We start from the raw sequence: 18,901 nt of genomic DNA, 5'->3' as shown, positions 1-18,901 counted from the left end.
TGATCCTGGTCTAACTGGATGTTTAGAAGAATGTAAATAGATCCATATCTATCACCCTGCACAAAACTCAAGTTCAAGTGGATCAAAGACCTCAACATAAAACCAGATACACTGAGCCTGATAGAGGAGAAAGTGGGGAATAGCCTTGAACTCATTGGCACAGGAGATAACTTCCTGAACAGAACACCAATCTAGCAGGCACTAAGATTGACAATTAACAAATGGGACCTCATGAAACTAAAAAGCTTCTGTAAGGCAAAGGATGAGAGGGCCAGGCAAGTACCATGACAGGGCCCTAATAACTCAGTTAAGAACTAGGCCTCAGTTCCTGCACATATTAGGCCTGGGCCAAACCCCTCCCCCCACACAAGTAATAACCAAATAAGGACGAAGCCTGGGACTTGTCCAGACTCACCCCAGAATGGAAAGCTATAGCCTTAGCTTACTCACTCCTGCTAGCCTTAACCAGTTAGAAATGTACTAATATGATTGCTACTTGTATAAGCCAATCCTAAGTAGAATGGTCACACTGCTTTTAAAATTCCTTTAGCTGTGCTTAAAAGGAGCTTACCCACATGCATGTGGTATAATAAACACTCTTGTTAATCGCATCGTTACTGGTGGTCTTTTGGGGATTTCTTAAGGACCCTAACAAGGACACTATCAAAAGGACAAAACAGCAGCCTATAGAATGGGAAAAGATCTTTACCAATGGGAGGGGGAGGCTGGAGGGGCAGGAGGAGGGAAGAGGGGGATCTATGGTATGTAAAATGAATAAACAATTTTTTAATTAAAAAAAAGATCTTTACCAAACCCACATCTGACAGAGGGCTAATGTCCAAAATATATAAAGAACTCAAGAAACTAGACATCAAAAAATCAAAGAAGCCAACTAAAAATGGGGTTCAGATCTAAACAGAGAATTCTCAACAGAGGAATATCAAATGGCTGAGAATCACTTAAAGAAATGTTCAACATCCTTAGCCATCAGGGAAATGCAAATCAAAACAACTCTGAGATTGCACCTTATACCTGTCAGAATGGCTAAGATCAAAAACACAAGTGACAGCTCATGATGGAAAGGATGTGGAGCAAGGGGAACACTCCTCCATTGCTGGTGGGAGTGCAAACTTGTACAGCCACTTTGGAAACCAGTATGGCAGTTTCTCAGAAAGCTGGGAATCAATGTACCTCAAAACTAAGCTATAGCACTGTAGTGGGTGGTTGTTTGAGTCATGCCCTGAAGCACCGCCTCTAGTGAGGTAGCAGGAAACTATTACACCTGACTATGACCTTGAGGTACATGGCCCTGAGGTGTGGCCGCTGGGGGATCCTTAAGACCTGGGATGCACATACAAACTCTCTTTGCTACCTCCTGGTTTTGGATGCTGGAACAGACCAGGGCAGAGCTCACCAGAGAACAGCATTGGACCATGCCTCACCCTTCCAAGATCCTACGACAAATTTCTTTATTCTGTCTTGTGAGTTAACCCCCAAATAAATTCCTTTGCTCATTAAATAGACTCTGTGGATTGCTAGAGATTTAATCCCATTATAGCACTCCTGGGCATATACCCAAAGGACCCCCACCATACCACAAAGACATTTGCACAACTATGTTCATAGCAGCATTATTCATAATAGCCAAAAACTGGAAACAGTCTAGATGTCCCTCATTGGAAGAATGGATAAAGAAAATATGGTACATTTACACAATGGAGTATTACTCAGCTGGTAAAAACAATGACATCAGGAAATTTGCTGGCAAATGGATGGAACTAGAAAATAATCTTCCTGAGTGAGGTAACCCAGACCGAGATAGATAAACATGGTATGTACTCACTTATAAGTGGATACTAGATGTAAAGTAAAGGAGAACCATGCTACAACCTACAAACCCAGAGAAGCTAAGTAACAAGGAGGCCTGGGGGTGGTAGTACATGAATCTTACCTGTAAAGGGGAGAAAAAAACATAACAGGGCTAAATTTTCTGACAGCTCCCGAGACTGCCCTTCCAACACAAAGGTGTCAGCAGGACTGGTTCTTCTGCGACTGGGAAGGACAATTCATGCAAGGCCTTCCTCTGGACTTCTGGTATTTTGCCAACAGCCTTTGGTTTCCCTGGGCTTGTTGAAACACAACTCCCCAATACCTTCCTGCACCCTGGAACAAAGCTCTTGCTGTGTGCATGTCTATCTGCATCCACATTTTTCTACCCTGGAGACTTTACTTCATCAGCAAAGACTCTATTTTCAACTGTAGCCACATTTACAGGCACCAGGTAGTTAGGGGCTCAACCTCTTGGAAGGGTACATGAGTCGATAACACTGACTGTGATGATCTGAATGAGCTTGATCCCCAGTCATTGGAACTGTTTGAGAATGATTAAAAGGTGTAGCCTTGTTGGAGGAGATGTATCACTGGGGATGGGCTTTGAGGTTTCAAAAGCCCACACCAGGCCCAGTCTCCTCTTTTGCCTGAAACTTTCAGGTCAGATGTGCTCTCAGTTACTGCTCCAGCACCATGCCCACTCCTGCTGGCCTGCCCACCTGCCTACCTCTGTGCCATAATTGCTTCATATAAATTTTCTACAAACCTCAGAGTTTTCTCCACTGCACAGCTTTAGATACTAAAGAAAGATGCCTTGGAACTACCAGGATTACATAGCTAGATAATATAGTTATAAGATAGTCTGGTGTGGCCTTTTTTCTAGGATACCTGGGGCAAGCTATTAAACCTCTGCTAATCCCATTAGTACAATGAGATAGTAATAATTCCCCAATTTGTACTGAGCTATTGCAAGGATTTATAAAGACAATTGAAACATCATAGCAAAGAGCAATTTCTGAATTCTTGGTAGCTGCTATTTTTCATTTTAATTAATTGTGTGTGTGTGCGCGCGCGCTGTGGAAGTCAGAGGACAACTCTTGGGAGTCAATTATCTTCAACCATCTTCTGGGATTCAAGGATTGAACTTGTCAGGCCTGTACACAAGCACCTCTACCTGTTAAGCCATCTTGCTGGCCTAGGAGTTGTTATAAGTAGTGGGATCAAGAACATTTTTTTTCCTGCTGAGCACATGCTGAAGCGGAAGGATTGTGAGTTTCAGTTATCCTGGACTATTTATCAAGATCTTGCTTTGATGATGGTGATGATGATGATAGATGGTGATGATGGTGATGATGATAATACATATTTCTGCTGCCTAGGCAATCAAGACATGAGAAATTCCAGCCACATGCTCCTGCTGACATGCACTTAGCCATGCCTGTCCTGCCATGGTGGACTGTGCCCTCTCAACCTGTGAGGCAAAATAAATCCTTCCTCTCATTAAAAAAAAAAAGGATTTTATGTTTGGCACTGGTGACTAAATCCAGGGCCATATATATGTTCTAGCAAGTGCTCTACCCCTGGGCTATGCATTCCCTGGGTCTGGAGGAAAGATTTAATGTTTATCTTCTTTATTCCAACACCTTCCTTCTTCTCTGTTTCTCCATCACTGGGGAATGAGCACTTGTACATGAAATCTTCACAGTACCCTACAAGGTGACCATTTCTGCCTACACTTTATGGATGCAGGAAATGAGACACAGAGCAGAGATGACCTAACCAGTCACTCAGCAAACACCACACCCTGAAGTAGCTCTTCTGATTCTAGTGGAGCATTCCTGAAGTTCTCTATTATGTCTTAGTGATCACAGATATAAAAAACTTGAAATGCCAACAGGACCATATTACTCTGCCATAGTTTGCTAATAAGCTTTTTATTTAAAGCAGTGAGGAACTAGGTGTGGCGACTCATGCCTACAGATCTGAACATTCAGACCACAAGAAGCTGAGGCAGTAGGATAACTGTGAGTTTGAGGCCAGACTGGGTTAATAGTGAGTTCCAGACCATTCTGGCTACAGGGTCAAAAAACAAAAAATAAGCCAAGACTATGAATTCAGTCAGTCGCCCATCCCAACCCTGGCATTCTGACAGTCCGCTGATCAAGCTGGTCAACATTTAGCATGGAGGGGAGGGGATTCATGAGCCCACCCCTAACTGAGGAGCTGTGCACAGTTGATGGCTTCCAGGAGAAGAGTCAATTTCCTTTAAGGGTGTGGCTCCTGGTAGTTCAACCATGCTCCAGTGGGATGATCCCAGCAGAATATATGGACAACCTAAAGTAGGCTAAATAAGTTATTAGCAAAAAGAAAAGGACATGAAGTTTGGGGTGGGGGAGAGAGATGGAAGTGGACCTGGCCAGAGGGAATTAAGAGGAGTCTCAAGCAAATGAGTGTGAGCTGTAGCACCACCAAACACAAATAAGTGAATAAATCCATCTGAATCCTTAAATTGAGGAGCTCATGGGACTTAACGTCATAACTCAAACAAGGGGGATCAGAAGTCTTCGGGTTCAGTCATCTTCACAGCCTGTGGGGCCTCCTGCCTATCCCCATTTCTCCTGCAGAGCCCGCTGTGGCTTCTCAGAACACTCAGTTCTCTGGGCTGGCCAGATCTGTAAGGGTTTACCAACTGGTCCCAGGTCTACATGATCGAGTGGTCAGCCCACAAGAGTCCTGCTCAAGGACCTTCCTAGAAGCTGGCTATGATTCCCCAAATCATAGCTGTGCTGGAACTTTGCCTTAGATCACCCCTAACTGACCAGGTCCAAAAGAGAGAACTCTTGGCCGGCCGTCGTGGTGCATACCTTTAATCCCAGCACTTGAGAGGCAGAGGCAGGTGGATCTCTGTGAGTTCAAGGCCAGCCTGGGCTACAAAGTGAATTCTAGGATAAGATCCAAATCTACACAGAGAAACCCTGTCTCGAAAAACAAACAAGAGAGAGAAAAGGGGGGAGGGGACTCTCCCATGAGTCCCCATATTCCTGCTTACATTCTATCCGCCCAGTTATCTTGGCTAGAATCCTATGTCCCTTCTCTACCTTCCCTTCCCTTGATTCAAGTACCTTCCAATCAAGGTGTTCTTGCGAGACCCAAGAATCTGACCAGGCCACAATTCCTCTTTCTTAAAATCATTAAGTGGGAGCTGGGTGTAGTGCCACACACCTTCAACCCCAGTACCTTGGAGGCTGAGGCAGGAGGATCCCCATGAGTTCCAGAGTAGCCTGCACTATAGAGTGAGACCTTCTCTTTAAAAAAAAAAAAGACTAAATTCAATAGAGACCATTACCCTTAGGATAAAGATAAATTTTAAATTTATTTTATTTCTGCCACTTGAGATAGGTCTCATGTAGCCTAACCTGGCTAGGAACTGCTATGTTGCTAACTATAGCCTTGTGCATCAGATTCTCCTGCCTCCACCTCCTGAGTGCTGGAATTACAGGCATGCAACTCCATGCACAGCTTTGAGGGCTAAAATTCTTAACAGGATTTACGAATCCTTCACCTGGTCTCTTTGTGATAGAGGATTTATAATCTTTTCAAAACTAGTAAGCATCCTGGGATGATCTTAATTTTTCTGGCTGTCAAAGCTATTTAAGATTGACGAGATCTGGGGGCTGGAGAGATGGCTCAAAGGTTAAGAGCACTGACTGCTCTCTCAGAGGTCCTGAGTTCAATCCCCAGCACCCACATGGTGGCTCACAACCATCTGTAATGAGATCTGGTGCCCTCTTCTGGCCTGCAGTCATACACGCTGTATACATAATAAATAAATAAATTTAAAAAAAAAAAAAAAAAAAAAGATTGACGAGATCTGGCTAAACTGCTTAAGGGCGATTAACTCAGCCTGAATGGCATGTGAATTCCAAAGGAGTTGGCTTCTCCCACCCACCTTCTACCCCACCCTTTGACACAACAGCTTCCTTCTTCACTGATAGGGTAACCAGGTTCTTCCAGGGCCTCCAGGTGGGAGGGGGAAGGTGAGCCAGGAAGGGCCAGAAAGATGCCAAATGCAGATGGCTTCCCTCCCTCTCAACCAACCTGATGTAACTTGCTCAATGCAGAATTCCTTGTAATTCGGAAAAGGGGTTGGAGGAATGTCAATAACTCACACCAGGGGAATGGAATGAAGATGACAGTTGGACTAATGTGGGGCCTTAAATGTAAAGGAAGGGTTTCAAAGGCTTTGTAGCAACATGGAAAACCACATATGATGTCATAGTGGAATGTAGACAAGACAGGTGGTGCAGGGATGTGTGAGGGTGTAAGGAAGCTGGATTTTCCAGCTGAGTAGACCAGGCTTGGGGCTCAATTCCTACTTCCTCCATTTGTGGGCAGAGTGATCACCCACCCACATACACCAAGTCCCCTAATGTCTCTGGGCCTTCCCTCCCCACCCCCATCCCAAATAGTCTTATGTAGCTAAAGCTGGCCTCTGATTTGCTCTGCAGCTCAGCTTGACCTTAAATTCCTGATCCTCTTGCCTCCACATCTAGCTGCTTGCACCACCCCACCCAGCCAAGGCTTGGGATTTTAAATGACAAATGCGATTTAACACATGCAGGTCTATTCAGTTTTCCACTCTGGGCATGGGCGGGGAGGGGGGGTGGGGGTGGGTGTATGTGGACCCTGAACCTTCCACTCTGGGCATGGGGGAGGGGTGGGGGGACCCAGAACCTTCTGCTTTCACTTGCTTTTAGACACTTGTTTTCACAATGGACTTTAGCTAAGTATAAGACACCCCCCACCCCAACAGTTTTGCTATAGACAACAGCTCTGTGTATGGTCACTACCGTAGCCATTGGTTAAGCACCTCCCCCGCAAACCCAGGAATTTGGAGTAACCTTGTTTTACTTCAGCTACATCCTGTGCAAGTGTTTGATGAACAGCTTTTTTTTTAATTTATTTATTTTATGTGCATTGGTGTTTTGCTTGCATGTCTGTGTGAGAGCATTAGATCTTGGAGTTACAGACAGTTGTGAGCTGCCATGTGGATGCTGGGAATTGAACACAGGTCTTCTGGAAGAGCAGTCAGTGTCCTTAACCACTGAGCCATCTCTCCAGCCCTGACGAACAACTTTTGACATTAGAGGCATGTGACTCCTCAGGTCATGCTGCTTTCTTTTATCATTTTTTATGTGTATGTATGCATTTCTCTCTCTGTGTGTGTGTGTGTGTGTGTGTGTGTGTGTGTGTGTGTGTGTGTGTGTGTCACTGGTGCCTGAAGAAGCTAGAAGAAGCTGTCAGATCCCCTAGAGCTGAAGTTATAGATGATGGGTGCTGGGAATTGAACTTAGGTCCTCTGGAAGAGCAGCAAGCACTCTTAACCACTGAGCCAACTCTCCAGCCCCTTCTTTTGCTATTTGTTTTGCTTCGTTGAGATAGAATCTCACATAGTCTAGGGTGGCCTCGAACTCACTGTGCAGCTGATGCTGGCCTTGAACTCCTGATTTTCCTGCCCCTATCTCCTAAGTGCTAAGATTACATGCATTTGCCACCAACCTTGACTCTTATTATTGTTGTTGTATAAGACAGAATATTGTTATATAGCTAGGCTGGTCTTGACTTCCATTATCCTGCCTCAGACTGCTAGAACTATGGATGGATGGTCACCACCACACTCAGCCTTAACGCTGCCTTTTTGAACATGAATCTTATAAATAAGCACAGAGTATGATTACTCTTGCTCACATTACTCATCACTCCAATTACCTTACCACAATTGCATTGTTTATACCACAAATACCTTCACATCTAAGTCTTGGGAGGCAGACTTGAGATGGGGCCTACTGTTCCACCTGCTTGGTACTATATAAACACATTCTCTTTCACAAAGTTTGCTACTTCAATGATTAGCATATTTTATGGCAGACAAAGTAAGCCTACTTTGGTGTCAAGACAATGGCTGTGCTGTAATCCTGCCGTTCCTTACATCAAATATGGATAGCATAGATAGGCACCAGGGGACAGACACTTGGGGAGGGAAGGCAACTATAGCTTCAGAGCCTAGCCTACAGTCTGAGGCAAAAGAAGGTACCTGGGGATGCTGTGGGATGTTCTGTATGCTGTGAATGTGTTGCTCTGATTGGTTGATAAATAAAAAGCTGATTGGCCAGTAGCCAGGCAGAACATATAGACAGGACAAGCAGAGAGGAGAATTCTGGGAAAAGGAAGGCTAAATCAGAGGAGACACCAGCCTGCCATCCAGGGAGTGGCATGTAATGGCACACAGGTAAAGCCATGGTACACACTGGTGACATATAGATGAACAGAAATGGGCTGAGTTTAAGTGTAAGAGCTAGTCAGTGGTAGGCCTGAGCTAATGGCCAAGCAGTTTTAATTAATATAAACCTCTGTGTGTTTATTTGGGTCTGAATCGCTGTGGAACCTCGAGTCCACCAGGCGGGAACACAGAAAAAACTTTCAGTTACATGGGGATAGGGAGCGAGGCCATTCTCCCCCAGGCTCCACACTTGAACACCTGATTCAGTATCCCACTGTGGCCAACCTGAAATTCTTACTAAATTTTGAACAGGAGCCCATGTTCCAGTTTTGCTCCGGCCCCTGAAAGTGTTAATTACAGCTGTTTATGATGGAGACTTTTCCAACAAAAAGGGGAGGAAGAGAGAGACACTCAGAGAAAGGAACAATTTTAAAGCCATGGTGAAGCAGTGGACTGGGAGGCATGCCTTTAATCCCAATAGATGCGGCAGGGACAGACAGACTTCTGTGAGTCTGAGGCCAGCCTGGTCTACATAGTGAGTTCCAAGACAGCCAGGGCTACATAGACCCTGCCTCAGAAATATAAATAAATAGAATGGTATCCTTCCACAGATGGGTAGGAACAGGGCATGATGTTCTTGGAAGGGAGAAGGCTGTGTGCAAAGATCCAAAGATGGATACAGTGTGTCCTGGAGCTGAGGGACTTTTGCACAGTTTTCTGGACTCATAGATGCAATGGTTTGTACTGTCCATATCGACAACATTGCTGCCTGGGACAACCGCTGGATTTGGAACATTATCAGAAATGACAGAGACGGAAATTTTCTTATGACTGTTCCATTGGAAGCTCCACCTCAGCCCTCCCCCCTCCCTCTCCAAACCCTGTCCCTCAGAAAGCCTGCCAAGCGGCGGCTCCTCCCCCTGAGCTGCTCAATACGGTGCCTACTAGGTATTTAAGCTCTGGTCCACAGACCTACCACACAATTTCTCCTCTTCGCCCAGATTAAACCTGGTCTTATTAATTTGGCTTGATTTGGCTTATTGCATCAGTGGAGAAACCCATAACCAGGGATTCAAAGTACTTATCAATGACATCATTTAGGATTGTTAGGAAGTCCTTACATTAGAAGTGAGCCTGGGCTACAAAGTGAGTTTGACACCACCCTGCTCTACATAGTAAGACTCTTGTCTCAAAATTTTTAAAGAGGGTCAGTAAGATAGGGTCAGTGGGTAAAAGCACTCTGCACCAAGCCTGCTAACCTGAGTTTGATCCCTGGGGCCCACATAATGAAAGGAGAACTGACTCCTGGAGTTGGCCTCCAACTCATTATACAGCCCAAGCTAACTTCAAAATCACGATCCTTCTGCTCCTACTAAATCTTCAGATGTGTTCCTGTGAATCTCATAGATAAATGTATGAGCAGAGTAGTCAGGGTTCAGCAGAGACGCAAAAAGCAAGTCCATAACACTAAATGAAATGCAGGAAAGACAGGCTGGAGAGATGGCTCAGTGGTTAAGAGTGCTTGTAGCTCTTGCAGAAGACTCGAGTTCACTTCCCAGCACCCACATGGAGACTCACAACCATTTATAATTCCAGTTCCAGGGGGTCCATCCTCTTATGACCTTTGAGGGGACCAGGCACACATGTGGTACACATAAATACACACAGGCAAAACATCCATACATATAAAATAAAAAATAAAGGTTAAAAATGAAAAAAAAAATAGAGAGGTAGTTTTCAGGCTTCATATTTTTCTATATCCAGGATGGGAGGCTCCAGCCGTCCTGGGGAATGTGAAGGCCTGGGAATCTGGGGGTCAGGTTGGGATCTAATTCAGGGGGAAACAGGGGGAGAAGGTTGGGATCTTAGATGTTCTGTCACTGAAGTAAGAGGGGGGCTAGAGACACACCCTCCTCAGAACCTTTGATTGACACACATTACTGAGACTTACAGGTTCAATATATGTCACTATGGTCTATTGATTTATATAAGTCATTTTTTCCCAAATGCATGACACAAGTTTTGTTCCTCCAGTACCAAGACCTGAAGATGCCCATAAAGATGAGATACACAAACCAGGTGTGGTGTGGTGATAGAGTAGGATCACAGTACTCAGAAGCAGAGGCAGGAAGATTGAGAAATTCAAAGTGAGAAATTCAAACGTGAGTTTCATGAGACCCTACCTCAAAAAATAAAAATCAAAAGATAAGGATGAGATTTGCCAGTAAGCAAGGGAGCCTACACAACATGGCCTCAGAAATGTCCAATTTCTATCCTGGCATTTCCCGGGGGCTTTCTATTGTATGGGGAGGCTTGAGGCCAGGAGTGAGAACCAGAGCTCAGAACCATCCTATCAAGGTTGAAATCCAACCAGGGAACTGGGCCACAGTCCTCAAAAACACTTCCATCCCCTATATAACCATTTCCCAGCAGGATAACAAATGATTACCCAAGGCTACCCTTGCCCTGCCTCAAACCCATGACTTGGCTACCGGCTAACAAAGCCATCTCTATTTGTACCAAGAGGGAGAACAACTTGCCTGCTTCCAAGCAGAGGGGGAAGCAGGAAGTAGGGAGGTGCTCAGGAGCCTCCACAGTGACACTGGCCTCAAAGAGGACCTTGCAGGGACTCTCACAAGAGCACACTTTCAAACAGAGTCTGCTCTAGCCAAGTCACAGCTCTGTCTTTTCCAAACAAGTCACGTCACTTCTCTGTCTCAGGATTTTTCACCTGCAAAGTAGGGCCGATAAAGGCATCTGCCTCATGAGCTGTGAGGACACACTGAGGGGAGGACTTTCAGACCACTCAGCTCTGCCTAGCAAGCAGGAAAGCCAAAGGATGGCACTCCTACCGTCGGGGCCCCTGCTGCTAGTGATGGAAGCAGGTTTTGGTGACTATGTTTTGATCTGTTCTACCCCTAACTTTTTTTTTTTTTTTTTTTTTTTTGGTTTTTCGAGACAGGGTTTTTCTGTGTAGCTTTGCGCCTTTCCTGGAACTCACTTGGTAGCCCAGGCTGGCCTCGAACTCACAGAGATCCGCCTGGCTCTGCCTCCCGAGTGCTGGGGTTAAAGGCGTGTGCCACCACCGCCCAGCTACCCCTGACTTTTATTCATCATTGGCTTCACAACACCTTCTGGATGAATAAAGCCCCCCCCCTCCTGCTCCCCCCTCACCCCCCAGAGAACATCAGTAAACATTTGTTGGCAATTAAGGAACAAATCAAAGGCCAAAATCACTGGTGCATACCTGTGATCCCTGCACTCAGGAGGTGGAGGCAGGGGGATTGAAAAGAAGTTCAAGACCAATTCAAGCTACACAAGACTCTGTTAAAGAGAGAGAGAGAGAGAGAGAGAGAGAGAGAGAGAGAGAGAGAGAGAGAGCGAGAGAGAGAAGAGAAGAGAAGAGATGGGGGAGGGAGGGAGAGAAAGAAAAGGAAAGAAAAAATAAGTGAAAAAGTGAGGGCCAGGTGAGGGGGCCTTTAATCCCAGCAGAGGGAGAGCAGAGGCAAGCAGGCCTCTCTGAGTTCAAGTCCAGCCTGATCTACACAGCAAGCTCTAGACCAGCCAGTGCTATGTAGTGAGACCCTGTTTCAATTAAAGAAAAAAGAAAAAGAAAATAGAAAGGTTGTTCATGCATTGTTATTTGCACTTACTAAATGGAAAGAGCTCTTTGGTACCTTTGTTTTATCATGCTGTGTGCATATCTCTGTCTCTCTCTGTCTCTGTCTCTGTCTCTGTCTCTCTCTCTCTCTCTCTCTGTGAGTGTGTGTGTGTGTGTGTGTGTGTGTGTGTGTGTGTGTGTATCCAGAAGGCCTTGGGTCTCCTGGAAACAGAGTCGCAAAGGATTGTAGGCTGCTATGTGGGTGCTATGAATCTAACTTGGGCCTATGAAAGTAGCACTCTGAAAGGTCGTGACTGTGTGCCTTATATAACCTGTGCTAACCTAACCAAGACCTCAAGATGGCTGAATTACAATGGCCGAGACACAGTACATGACTTGCCTTCATCTGAGCATAGGAAGATTTCTCTATGTCCTTCCATTCCTGGCCCTTCCCCGATCTTCTCAGGGGGGAAAAAATGACAATGCCATTGACCTACTGACCTGGTAACCAGAATTGGAGAAGCTGTGAGTCAGAAGCAGAAAATGCCAGACAATCTCACACCTCTCTGTCGGGTCATGAAGAAGAAACAGGGACAGAGGGGTCAGGGACAGGATAATCCTGCCATGACAATGTAATTATACCCTCTGCACTCTAGTATCAAAGTGATTAAGTCAAGAGACCTTGCATGGTGCCAGTCATTTTGGCTGGCTCCCAAAGAGGCCACCCCTAGTAGCTTTTTCTCAGTAAGTTTCCCATATCCTGCAGGATAGAGGTTTTTCTCCACCCCCAATAATCTAATGCATAGGAGCTGAATTACAATCACATAGTGACTGTGTTAAGCTGGGGTTTAGCCTTCAGTGCCTTGCTGCTGGGGCACCTTTTCAATATTAGCAATCCAGTGAGCATGAGCAGTCAGTCATCCAAGGGCTGGCTACTGAGTGTATCCTGAGAGTTAAGCAAGGCAGACAGTGGGAGGCCCTTTTCATCCAAGCCAGGGTGGGGCCCAGTGACTCATCTCTGTCTCTCAGCAGGCTGGTCTGCGAGAGAACCAATTTCAATTCATGCTGCTCTTTCCTGGACAGTGGTAGGAAATGCTTCTGGTCTTGTGACTGTATCCTATCTGTTCCTGTCTAGTTTCCAGCATCCTCTCATCCTCCGGCATCCTCTCATCCTCCAACTTCCACCTGTTATACAACAAAATGAATTGGGCTAGTCGGGCATGGTGGCACAATTTTGGAATTTCATTGATCAGGAGGACCACAAGTTCAAGGCCAGTCTGGGCTGCATAGTGAGACTGTATCAAAAACCAAAACCAAAACAAAACAAAAACAAATGTGGAATCTGGGGCTGTAGAGATGGCTCAGCATTGAATGCTTGTTCTTGCAGAGGACTAGGGTTTGATTCCCAGCACCTACCATTAGCTGACACACAACTACCTGAAACTCTAGCTCCAGAGGATCCAGCACCTTCCTCTAGCCTTTCCAGTTACTGATATACACATGTGCGTACGACAGACAGACAGACAGACACACACACACACACACACACGTGTTAGGGTTACTATTGCTGTGATGAAACACCATGTATTGGCTTACACTTTGATATCACTGTTCATCATTGGAAAAAGTCAGGGCATGAACCTGGAGGCAGGAGCTGATGCAGAGGCCATAGAGGAGTGCTGCTTACTGGCTTGCTCCTATGGCTTGCTCAGCCTACTTTCTTATAGAAACCAGGACCACCAGCCCAAGGATGGCACTACCTACAATAGGCTAGGTATTGGTGAAATTATTATGGCCACTCCACGTAGTTAAAAGAGAGGTTTATTTTGTGGGGTAACTTACAAGTGAAGGGATAGGTTACAGGGTCTGGGAAAGGTGTAGCACAGTCAGGTGGTGTTCTCTGGAGAACTCTGCTCGGTCTACCTCCAGCGTCCAGGGTCCAGGAACCAAGCGAGCCTGCACATCTGGATCTCGGGTCTTCATCGTTCTCTCTCAGCCCCGCCTTGTAGGCGTGACAGTTACCGAAGCCTCAATGGGGGTTGGAACTTCCAGGTCAAAGCTGGAATGGCTACCCACTACAGCTAGGCATTCCCCATCAATTACTAAGAAAATGCCCTACAGGCCTACAAGCTGGCCTACAACCTAATCTTATGGAGACATTTTCTCAAATGAGGATCACTCCTCTCTGATGACCTCAGCTTGTCAAATTTGATACAAAACTAGCCAGCACATATACACATACTTTTTAAAAAAAAGTTCTTAGTTAGTTCTAAGACAGTTAAACAGCCAGGTATGTCTACAGTCCTAGCTATTCAGGATACCAAGCTAAGAGGGTCATTCAAGCCCAGGACTTTGAGGCCAGCCTGGAGAAAACAGAACCAAATCAAACCAAACAAGCAAACCACAGAAAGCCCGGTGTGGTGGCACACAACCATAAGTGGAAGGTGGAGGCATGGTGTCCTGCTTAGCATTTAATTGCTGTGATGAACACTGTGACCGAAAGTGACTGGGGGAGGGAGGAAAGGGTGTATTTGCCTCACATGCCCAGTCACAGCCCATCACCGAGGGAAGCCAGGTAAGAACTCAAGCAGGGCAGAAACAGGAACGGAGGCAGAAGCTATGGAGGAATGCTGCTTACTGGCTTGTTCCTCATGGCACATTTCAGCTTGCTTATGTTGGTACAACTTGAGACCATCTGCTCAGGGTGGCACTGCCCACAGTGGGCTCCCCCCCCCCATTAACCATTAATCCAGAAAATGCCCCACAGACATGCCTATAGGCCAATGTGATGGAGGCATCCTGTCAGCTGAGGTTCTCTCTTCCCAGGTGACCCCAGCTTGTGTCAGGTCGACAAAAAAAAAAATTTACCAGCACATAGAAGGATCAGGAATTCAAGTTCCAGATCAAACCCAGAGCCTCACACATGTTAGGCAAGGCCTTTACTACTGACCTATTCCTCTAATCCCATTTTTTTTTTTTTTTTTTTTTTTTTTTTTTTGGTTTTTTCGAGACAGGGTTTCTCTGTGTAGCTTTGCGCCTTTCCTGGAACTCACTTGGTAGCCCAGGCTGGCCCCGAACTCACAGAGTTCCGCCTGGCTCTGCCTCCCGAGTGCTGGGGTTAAAGGCGTGCGCCACCACCGCCTGGCTTAGTTCCATTATTCTTAACTCCTAACATAGAGCCTGGAAATATAGTAAACACTGATAAAATGTTTTTAGACCAATGAATGAATGAATGAATGAATGAAAGTGATTGAATAACTTAGAAATCATGGGACTATCAGCAGGGCATCAAACACACCAAAAAAAAGAGGGCCCAAGGTTTTGTAAGGTCAGATACACACTCTGCCAGTGGTGACCTCAGGAGAGACACAAGCACTCACCTTCCCCACTTCCACCCCCAAGAGGAGACCCATAAGGCCAGTTGGAAAAGGAGACTGCTCAGGGGTAGTCGCCTCACAGATGTTAGAAAGAAGGATCCAGGCCACCCTGTTTCCTGCCGGGCTGTCTGGCCAGGGTGTGCTGCATTCTTGTGAGCTGAGCACTGGTGGAATGTCCAGCCGAGGGAGCAGAATGGAACTTGGAACAAATAGCTCAGCAGAAAAGAGCCCGGCAACAATGGGGCTGCTCAGCTTCCTTTTGCTAGCTTTTGAACTCACAGAATATCAGAGCTCAGCAGACCCTGGTAAATGGGGGATAACTGACGTCCGTCAAATTGGGCATTCTGAGGACCCAGAGAGAAAATGTCCATGATTGGACAGTGTTAAGAACCTTTGAAGAAGCCTGTTGTGGTAGTACATGCCTTTAAGTTCAAGTACTCAGAAGACAGAGTCATGGCTAGCTGGATCTACATAGCAAATTCCAGGCCAGCCAGGGCTATGTATTGTCAGGTCCACAAGAAACTCGAGACAAATGGCTAACTGTGGTACCTATTAGCATACCAATGCACATGCTGGCCTCCAGGTTCGCTCAGCATTGCAAACATCTGTTACAGAGTCCATGCTGGCATCCCAGCTCTTCTCTCTCTGCCCCTCTTGCCCCTCCTTCTTCCTCCCACTCCTGCCTCCTCTCATGGCCATGTTCAGTCTACTTCCTCTCTCTGCTCTGGACTCTTCCAGATGCCTCGGGGTGTCCTCTCCCTCATATCCACAGTAAAGACCTTCCTTTCAACCATGCCTTCGAGGGGTCATGTCCTCACTTTATACACACATGAGACTGTCTTAAAAAGAGACAAACAACAAAACCCCTCCCAGACTTGCTGAAACACCTTGGAATGGCCTCAGTCACCACTTCCTCTCTCCCAGCAGCAAGGACACAAGAAGATGTGTTTGGCTTTAAAGATGGAGAAGGTCTGGACACTGGAAGATGGATGTGAAGATTCCTGCAAGGGTTGAAGGATGCTTTGGAGATGGGGGCCAGATGAGGATGAAGGGGGTGCCCACGGCAGGATTCAGGGTCCTGTGTAGCCAGCTTTTTATGTGAGTTCTGGAGACTGAACTCGGGTCCTCATGCTTTCAAGACAAGTTGCTGACCGAGGCATCTCCCTATCCCACTCTCTTCCTTTACGAAACACGCATTTACTTATATTTGAGACACTGTGCCATACTCAAAGTTGAGTAATACCTGCCTTCAAGTCTTTAATAATCTGGAAGACAAGACCTAGATACAAATAAGTGGGTCCCCATCAATTATACATGATAGTCCTGAAGGAATCGATGCCTTGAGCAAACACGGAGAAGGAACTGCTTCCAAGGGTTGACACAGCAGAATTCCCTCCTGAGTTTTGCAGTGTGATTGATGGCATGCTTCCCAAACTCCATCATGTGTAAGAGATTGAGGTCAGGCCAATAGAGAGACCGGCATCTCTGAGTTGTGTCACCTGTAGTTCGTCTTTCCAGTGTGAAACTGGTCCCTTGGGAGTCTCCCCTGCCCCTCTCCTCTCGGCTGGTTACAGGAGCCCTTGTAACCCTAGTTCTGAGGAGGCAGAGGCAGGAGGGTCACCAGTGATCCCTGACCAGCTGATTTAGTGCACGCCAAGCCCGGTGAGAAACTATGCCCCTAAAAACAAGATGGGGTGACAAAATGGCTCCGTGGATAAGGGTGCTTGCTGCCGTGTCTGACAGCCTGAGTTTGATCCTCTAGATTCCTGCAAGTTGTCCTCTGACCTCTACCTACATGCCAAGGCATTTATCACATATATACTTATCCAAATGAAGAAGTACAACATGGTAGATGATACTTGAGGCCTGGACCCCTGAGGGTGTCCACTGTCTTCCAAAGAAATAATGAAGATACGGGTGCATCATCTACACATTTATCTACACCACCACCACTACCAACAACAACAAAAATACACTACAGATTTGGTAGTGTAGGCCTATAATCTCAACACTCTGGAGACAGGAGGCAGAGTGTTAACTAAAGGCCTGCCAGGGCTACACATCAAAACCTTATCAAGGAAGAGAGAAATCACCTGGAGAGGTGACCGTGTGACTAAGAGTACTTATTGCTCCTGCAGAGGGCCTGTGTTCAGTTTCCACCACCCATTACCAGGTGGTTCACACTCACCTGTAACTCCAGGTCCAGGAGATCCAATGTGCATAGTTTCATACATGCACTCACACACATACATAAAATAAAAATAAATATATCTTTTTTAAAAAGGGAGAAAGGGCTCGGGTTCCATTGGTAAAGTGGTTGTCTAGGACAAACGAAGCAAACTTTGTAAAAAAAAATAGTGGTGGTCCCAAAAGGGGACCCACTTAATCCCAGCAGAGGGAGGCAGAAGCAGGAAGATCTCTGAGTTCCAGGCCAGCCAGGGCCACGTAGTGAGACTCTGTCTTAAAGAAAAAAAAAAACAGCTAATTGGGAGGTAGAGGCCCAAGATTGTCCTTGGCTATGTCTACCTAGGGAGTTCAAGGTTAGTTTGGGATACATGAGACTCTGTCTAAAAAAAAAAAAGAAAGAGAAAGCACAGGAAAGGGCAGAAAGAGAAGGAAAGAAGACGACAAGGGACAAGTAGAGCAGAAAGAAATTTTGGTAAGAGATGTTAAGCAAAGGTGGTGGTGTCAGGCAGTGTTGAACTTGGCCTATACCACAGGAAGATAGATATGTGGTGTCATAAAAGGAAGTCACCTAGGATCCATCCTGGGAGGGTGGGGAAGGGATGGATATGTACACTTATTATCCAGGTATGGTGGCACACACCTTTAATTCCAGCACTCAGGAGCCAGAGGCAGGTGAATCTGAGTTCCAGGACAGCCAGAGTTACATAATGAAACTCTGTCTCAAAAACGAACAGCTGGGCGGTGGTGGTGCACGCCTTTAATCCCAGCACTGGGGAGGCAGAGCCAGGAGGATCTCTGTGAGTTCAAGGCCAGCCTGGTCTACAGAGTTAGTTCCAGGACAGGCTCCAAAGCTACACAGAGAAACCCTGTCTGGAAAAAACAAACAAACAAACCAACAAACAGGAGAAAAAAAGAGAAAGGAGAGAGAACACAGAGAGAGAGAAAGTCTGCTTATTGTTGGCTACAGCTATAGGGCCGTACTGGCTGGTTTTGTGTGTCAACTTGACACAAGCTAGAGTAATCAGAGGAAGGAGCCTCAGTTGAGAAAATGCCCTCCACGAGATCCAGCTGTAAGGCATTTTCTCATTTAGTGACCAATGTAGGAGGGCCCAGCCCATGGTGGGTGGTGCCATCCCTGGGCTGTTGGTCCTGGGTTCAATAAGAAGGTGGACTGAGCAAGCCCCGGGAAGCAAGTCAGTAAGCAGCTCCCCTCCATGGTCTCTGCATCAGCTCCTGCCTCCAGGATCCTGCCCTGCTTGAGTTCCTGTCCTTGACTTCCTTCAGTGATGAACTTCGGTGTGGAAGTGTAAGGCAAATAAACCCTTTCCTCCCCAACTTGCCTTTTGGTCATGGTGTTTTGTTACAGCAATAGAAACCCTGAGACAAGGGCCTTGATGTAGCCTTCGATATATTCAGAATTAAGATCTTCAATAGCCATGACTAGGGTAGGACTTCTAAGGGAAGACAAGGGGGAACTGGTATGGAAAAGGCATCTCTCCACTTGCTGGCGGGGTTCTCTTTCCCACAGGGCTACAGATCTAGGTCTGAGTCATTTCCTCAGTGGTTGTCACAGCTTTCTCCTCTCCCCCTAAGAGGAAGCAGAAGTTAAGCATACCTAGACCACAC

At 46.2% G+C, this 18,901-nt stretch overlaps 1 long non-coding RNA gene across 1 annotated transcript; it reads right to left on the bottom strand.

Annotated features, from left to right (window-relative positions):
* Nucleotides 1-3,745: 3,745 nt before the first annotated feature.
* LOC131915333 (uncharacterized) lies at nucleotides 3,746-17,639 on the bottom strand. Its single transcript, XR_009380318.1, has 2 exons — nucleotides 15,092-17,639; nucleotides 3,746-4,164 (listed from the first exon to the last, which is right to left on the bottom strand). It is a non-coding gene; the product is annotated as an uncharacterized LOC131915333 (long non-coding RNA).
* Nucleotides 17,640-18,901: the final 1,262 nt, after the last annotated feature.

The sequence above is a fragment of the Peromyscus eremicus genome, chromosome 7 (assembly GCF_949786415.1).
Source record: "Peromyscus eremicus chromosome 7, PerEre_H2_v1, whole genome shotgun sequence".
Taxonomy (NCBI): domain Eukaryota; kingdom Metazoa; phylum Chordata; class Mammalia; order Rodentia; family Cricetidae; genus Peromyscus; species Peromyscus eremicus.
This window is presented reverse-complemented; position numbering and strand designations above follow the sequence as displayed.